We start from the raw sequence: 7,834 nt of genomic DNA on the forward strand, positions 1-7,834 counted from the left end.
TCTCCTCCTCCTCCTTCGCCTCCTCCTTTTTCAGACAGGTTCTCCATATATATTCCTGTCACTCACTACCTAAATTAGGCAATGTTAAACTCACAGAAGTCTACCACTTTTGTCTCTGAAGTGCTGGAATTATGTGATGAGTTACCATATACAGCTGTTTGCTTTCTTTCTTTTTTAAGGTTTAATAAGAACGATACTAAGTCATCTTCTGTCACTTGCTTTATTCATTGAACAAAAAAAATCTCTAATTTAATCCAGAATTCTTTGTATAGCCATTCACAATATGAACTCCGTGTTAATATTTTTGTTGCTCAATCTTTAGTTTGTTTTCCATATTTTGTTACAGTATTGATGGCATATAACTCCATTGTTGAGTCTGTATGTAAGACATTTTCTATGCCATGAGCCCTGGAATAGAATTGTAAACCAACTTATATGTTAGTGCTTATATTTGAAATAGAGTAGCAATGGGTTTTCTACTACCCATGTATAAGAATCCCCATTGTTCTACATCTTTACAAAATATTATATTACCTAGCACTTTTGCTGAATTGTAGACATAAAAGTCACTGTGGCCTTTACTTATGATTGTGGTAATGTGATTACTCATGATATGGCTCTGTTTTTCTTCTGCTTAACCACCATTTTCACTCTTCTTCTGCAGAGTATCTAAAAATATTTCACTGTTTTTTCAATGTTCAGTGATAAATAGGAATATTTATTTTGGAACAGTCCTTTTCAAACTACAGAGTGTGGTATCATCTTGTGGTTCTTTTTCTTGATCAGTTTTAGTGAACACAAGTTCTAAAGGTTAATAGAGTTTACTTTACCAATATATAAATGTTTATTTCAGTATCATATAGAAAAGAAACCCTCTAGCATGGGGATATCATAACACACTGTTAACATTATCAGTGAATGAGTGTCCTCATATGGATTTAGAACATAACAATATTAGCTGGAATGCTACACCACCCATCCACTGATAGCACTGAATAACATATCCACTGACATTTTGCTTTTCAAAGGTCTATGTTTAATTTATCCCCTTTGTCATCATAGGTTTGGAATGAAGCTTGGCAAGGGCTGGAGTTTGAGCAATGACATTATACAGATATCTGACATTATATAAGTAATTACCCTATAAAGTACAGTTCCCTGCTATGTATGGTTACAATATTTCAGTTCTGAAACATTCATTAACTGTAGCATGTCTTCTTTTCATAAATGCTTTTGAAATTTAGAAACATTATTTTAAATATGTCATTTTCTTAAATGAATAAAGATATTCAGACACACTGCCATATTGATGCCTGTCCTCTATTTTTCATCATCTCAAATTGTTAAGTGTCCATGCCTGGTTAAAATTATTAAGCATCTAGATATTTGCCCATTGGTGTTTGGCCTTGATTTGATAGTAGCAACTTCTTTTGTCCTATCTCTTATATATCATTGAGACTAAAATTTCAAGGAGTACTGATTCTCTTGAAAATTCTCATTGTAAATTACCAGAAGTTAAAAATCCTTTTTTAAAAAAGTCAGCATTTAGGAACACTTGACAGATGGACATTTAGCACCTGAGTAATTATCCTTCAAGTGTCACAAGACACTTTAAATGTTCTGTGACATCTTCTGAGGGATTTGAAAACATCCTCTCATTTTAAGTGGATGCCAGCTGTCCAACTGTCCATCATTTTGGAATCATTTTAGCAACAAAATTATATACAACTTCAAATACTTGTATTTTGCTACTTCATAGAGTCAACACTATTAGAGGTTTCTTGGCAAGGCATAATCTTCATCCAACAAAGAAGAATATGGTAAATATATATACATGCCACACATCCTTTTTATTTTTAATTTATTTATTTTTCTGTATATGAGTTCGCTGTAGCTGTCTTCAGATATACCAGCAGAGGGCATTGGATCCCATTAGAGATGGTTGTGAGCCACCATGGGGTTGCTGGGAATTGAACTCAGGACCTCTGGAAGACCAGTCAGTACTCTTAACCACTGAGCCATTTCTCCAATCCATTCTTTTCCTTTTTATTGCATGTAAAGTAAGTTTTTTCTTCAATGAAGGCTATAGGAGAGTGTAATATTTTCTAGGTATTTTATATTTTATGAGTCTACATTTAAAATCTAACAGTGTATAGCTATAGAAATATGATTAACAAATCTGAAGTCTTTAACACGACCAAAGTGCACCTCTTTGATAATATTCTAGTTTCCAAACAGCATCCACCTCACCTCATTCTAGGCCATTGGTGAGTAGACTATTTCTCATCCATAACAAGTTTATCAGCTTCTTTATGCTTGCTTGGCCACAGCCTTCAATGCTAAAGGATGTTATTCCTAACATCCTTCAGGTTCCCACTGTTTATAAAACTCTACCATAACAGCCTTCCTTGGGCAGCCTATGAAAAAGAACCCACTAAACATCAGGATCCAGTTTCTTAATTTGTTTCAGTGAACGTCATGGCACTTAGCATCATTTGACATATTTACATACGAGTCTGAGTGTTCATTCTAAGAGTTCCCAATGGAAAATGGAAGGTAAAATTTTTCTCTGCTTTTCTGTCTTCTGCACCCCTAGAGCTCAATGTCTGGTACGTATTAAGCATTCAACAAACATTACCCTAATGAGTGTACGAGCATTCAGACAAATGAACATGTTTTTCAGGTAAAGTCAGGGTCACACTAGCTATATCAAATATCCACAGATGCTAGCATAGTTCTTTTAGTCCCTGCTGAAACACATGCTGACATTCAAACATTAAAATGTGAAGAAAATAGTATTGCTAGCATTACACAAAATAGTGCATAAAAGTGTTTGGTAGCATGACAAAATTTAAATGTTCAGTGAATGCAATGGACATGCTGCTAGTTTTCTTTCTTTCTTTCTTTCTTTCATTCTCTCTCTCTCTCTCTCTCTCTCTCTCTCTCTCTCTCTCTCTCTCTCTCTGATGTCACCAAGGAAATGCTGGCTTCTAGTTTAGAGCATTTCCCTTCATCTCTTATTTAACTTCATTTCTCTTTGTGCCATCTTCTTGGGAGAAATACAGTATTGTTTTTCTTCCTACTAGAATGTCCTTGCTGTCCATCTATACTCAAACACCTCATATCCTAACCATAGACCTTAAATCCAATTTAACCCAAAGAGGCTCCTTTTGATTATGTGGTACAGCTAGCACATTGCCTTGAAGAGACACAATGAAGTCATTCTTCCCTTGGTACATGCAAACTTGCCTGTCTGTGAGCCTCATGGCTCTATGTAACTTCTTACATTTTCTGTATATCCAACGAACCCTTACTTCTATTGAGCTTTTGCTTGTATCAGTCTCTATATATGGTGTGCATGTCATATGTGAGTTTATGTATCATGAGAACAGCCTATTTCAACATGTTCTCATGGCACTGACTTGGATGCTATTTACTGTTTGGGAAGATTCACAGTGCCTTAATAATTGGATATTCTTCCTTGTGGTTTAGAGTTGAGAGCTTGTTCACAAAAGCAACATTGAAAGGTGAGGATTTGCAGGGGTGAGGGTGGGGGTGGGGGTGGAGAGTTAGACCTTGAATATTTTGACCTAATAAAGTAAATAAGTCATTGATGGATTCACAATTTAAAGGCATTACTGAGCTATGCTAGAAACTAAAATATTGGTGCTGATTCAAGGAAGTGGGCCATTGGAGGCAAATGTTTGTAAGGTATACCTCATACCTGGCCCCTTCCTCCTCCTCCTTCTTTTCAGATAGCCCAAAGTAGGTAGCTTTGCTCTGCCACACAGTTCCCACTGTGGTATTCTGGCTGACCACAAGCTTGACTAAAATGGAACCAAGCAATCGTGAACTAAAAGTATTAAAACAATTAAGCAAAATAAATTCTTCTTTTCTAAAATTCTCTCCCTCTCCAGTGTAGGTAGGGGAGAGGAGAGGCAACCGAAACTGCCTACCCTATTCCTTCTATTGTCTATAGCAGATATATCAATATACCACTAAACCAAAATTGGATAGTTATTGTTTTCTCTGTAAGACACAAAGCTCTCAAAAGCATGTCTTGGTGGGTCTTTATGACTTAAACATCAAAGTATTCATGGGAATTGGTGCTTACAGATAAGGAACAGCTTCTCTGAAGATTAGTGCCATTAGGGGGTTACAAAATTGGTTTCTGGTCACATTGAGCCATAATCCAGGATGAGGCTCCCCACAATGATGAAGACTTAATATCATAGTAAGCAAAACCAAATATATTTAAGGTAACCTTTTTAGTTTATATTAATTGTACCAAAAGGAATAGAAATTGTAATAGTATTTATTCTAATATATGTCTAGATATTTTATACTTTTAAGAACCTTTCCTATATTGTAACAAAATGTCCAATACCAGTTTCCATTCAATAGTGAGGACCTGTGTGAAATCTGAGAGTTTCTGCAAAGAATTTGAATATTTCTAACTAGACAACAGTTTGTCCTTGTGTAACACAATGTCTGGTGAAAGAAATTTCTAACATCAAATGGATTGTCACCAAACTGCAGCCCCTTAACAAATAAAATATAAAATATATGCAAAGTAAATATCTCTTTATATCTTTTTCTTGTCATCAATGTAGGCATTGGCTCTTAAATGTTGCAGCATATTGTTTAATTCTACATTCTTGGCTAAAAGAGATGGTGCTGGCTTCTTGTTAGCTGTGAATTGACATCTTTCTCCTCCCCAGAATTATTGACAAGAATGTTCTCCCTTGCTAATAACAGTACATTGAGTGATTGATCTTGTCATTAGGAAAGATTTGAAATTTGTCAGCACTAGAGGGGGTGAGATGCACTCTTTATCTCATGGTCATGGCACCAAATCACCCCTGAGACCAGTTAGTTCAGAAAATTAGCACCATATGTTTACCCAATTTTCTATTTTTTATACAGATGTAGATTATGGTCAATAATGATAATATTCAAAAATGTTCCATGTTAACCAGTTCACAAAGACTGTCCCAGACTGTGCCCTGTAAAATTCTAAGACCTGTGACCAATCAATCAATAGGGGGAAAATAACTTATCTGGCACAATACCAGAGGAATCCAGTGAGTCAGCTGTACTTCTTACCTTTTTGTTGTTTCATCCAGGTAGAGACTCCCCACATTAATGAAAAGAGGTTTCAAATGGAATAGAGGGAGAGTTCAACTTCAAACAGTACATGGTTTTCGTTAACACAGAAGCAAACAGAGTAATCAATAAAATATATTTTTTCCTGAGACCTGAGCATTAAGCTTATTTTAACTGGGAATATTTGAGACTTGTAATGAGAGAGAACCTGGTGTGTTTTTGTAAGAATTGGGTTGGATCTGTAGATACTGATCAACAAAGATATCCAAAGAGCATCTTTATTTTAAGAGTGTTCAGTCCTGGCGGGCAGTGGTGGTGCATGCCTTTAATCCAAGCAATTGGGAGGCAGAGGCAGGCAGATTTCTAAGTTCAAGGCCAGCCTGGTCTACAGAGTGAGTTCCAGGACAGCCAGGGCTATACAGAGAAACCCTGCCTTGAAAAACAACAACAAAAAAAAAGTGTTCAGTTCTCCCCTTAAAAGCCATTTAATTTGCAAGCAAGAGTATTGGTTCACAAGCTTGATTCTCAATCACATTTTACTTGAAAACTTAGCAAAAATATAAAGCCCCAGGTATTGTCCTGAGTTAAGGAGCCTATGTCTATATATTCAGAATTAGCTCTCAAGCTGATTAGTAAAAAATATTTGTAAATAATGATCTAGGAATCAACTCCCAACCTTGAAAATCCCCAAAGTTGATGTTCCCAAGAAAAGGCAAAGTTATTACATACTGATGAAAATGATACTTAGGATTCTTCCATATCTGGCAAGAACCATCAATATTTCTAGCTTTTATTAAGCATTTACCTTATTTAAATCACTACTATAAGTATAATCTCATTTAAAAAAATTGTAAGGTACTGAAAAATAGTAAGAGTACTATTCTGCACAGAGGAGACAGAAGATTTAGGTTGGGCTAAGCAGTAGGAAACAATCCATTAAAAACCAATAATCTGGGCTGGAGAAATGACTCAGTGGTTAAGAGGATTAGCTACTCTTCCAGAGGTCCTGGGTTCAATTCCCAGAAACCACATGGTGGCTCACAACCATTTGTAATGGGGTCCGATGCCCTCTTCTGGTATGTCTGAAGACAGCAAAAGTGTACACATACATGTTAAATAAATCTTTTAAACAATCAATCATCTATAGGAATTATGATAAACTGAAAATTCTTCAAGTAGGAAGTATGTCAAATGGTTTCTGTGAACTTAAAAGAGTTCCTGGACTTTGATTTTATGCTATAAGCAAAGTAGAGTCTTTTAATCATAATGGCAATTATAGATAAAAAGAACATGTTTCTCAATCCCAAGAAAATAGCAAGCTGACAATGGCAAGGAGGTCAGATTGGAATTATTCTGTGTAACCTGAAGAAAAGTAATCATAAATAATTTGACCATTAGTATCTGCAAAGTTAGGGGTTTTAGGTAGAGTTATAGCACTACAGTTTGGGGAAGTAAATGGATGGGAAACAATTCTTTGAAATGGTACCAGATGTCAACAAGGCTAAGAATGATAAAGGAATAAAAGCCCAGTTATGCTCCAGAACACTTTACTATTTTCTTTCTGTTCACATTTGGGGAGATATTGGTTCAATTCCCTCTAGGAAATAGAATATACTTCCATCATTGTCACACTTGTGTCTTCCAAGGGAGATTTGCTTAGTCATGTACAGTTAACATTCTTCATGGGAGAAATGGTGCCTCAGGGATTTTTGCCTCCTTCCTCTCTGGACCTCCTTGCCCAGAGTTTGTGCAAGGCCCATATGTGAGCAACATGCCCAGGGCTAAAAGCTGAAGGAAAGGGACATTTCCAATCGTGAGTAGTCATTACAGTGGCCCCAGGGAGGTTTGTGTCCTGTGTCCAGTAGTAAACTACTACCATTTCCAGAAGAAGATGTTTGTGTATTTCACAGACTGTTCTTTACTTGTGAGCAAAGGACATCCATCTTCACTATCTTCTCTACTGGTATTTTCTCTATAGCATCTGTGCTGAACATTCACTGTGTAGAGATGGTTGGATTTTTCAACGCTTTGAAGGTTCCCAATTTTAAATACTCTTGTACACATTCAACCATGTTATGACTTTCTGCAGGGAACAGAATGATTAAGCTGCCAATGAGTTATTGTGAGATCTAAGAATCTGACAACTAATGGATAGTACCATGGTGACTTCTGCAGTGACAAATTGTAGACTGAATAGTGAAGAGATGGCAAATGATCTTTAAGTGATACAACCATCTCAAAGAAAGTGTGTGAATTATCCTCACACTGCTATGAAATTACCTTAACAATTTTTTTTAAAAAAATGATAATGAAGGAAAATGTTAATTCTAGGACATAGAAATTGAGTACAGACTGTAGCATCAAAGGTGACTATTTCTGGGGAATAATGGCACAGCATGTTTTAAAAGTCTTTTAAATAGAGCTGTGGCAGAAGAGCAAACTGCAGTAAGGCTCGGAGGGTAGCGGCTCCTGAAGATAACCAGATGTTTGTGATGGAAACGGTACCTCAAGCTTAAGTTTGGTCAGAGAGCTCAGCTGTGCTTTCCTAATCAAAAGACTGTTCATCTTGATTTCCAGCTAGCTCTCCTCTCCAGGACCAAAATGCTAGAGTATCTCCAGAAGGAAATAGTGAGCAATTTTCCTGCTGTAGGAAAGATTCACAGAATATTTAATCCTATGGCAGAGAAATAGACTAAATTAATTTAAAATATTAGATCTTCGGGCGGAT

General features: G+C 36.3%; 1 protein-coding gene across 3 annotated transcripts in view; it reads left to right on the forward strand.

Annotated features, from left to right (window-relative positions):
* Window positions 1-7,834, forward strand: part of Pde4d (phosphodiesterase 4D) — a 1,511,116-nt gene that overhangs the window by 674,281 nt on the left and 829,001 nt on the right. The gene's annotated exons all lie outside the window — the stretch shown is intronic.

This window comes from Mastomys coucha, unplaced genomic scaffold (assembly GCF_008632895.1).
Source record: "Mastomys coucha isolate ucsf_1 unplaced genomic scaffold, UCSF_Mcou_1 pScaffold8, whole genome shotgun sequence".
NCBI classification, from domain to species: Eukaryota; Metazoa; Chordata; class Mammalia; order Rodentia; family Muridae; genus Mastomys; species Mastomys coucha.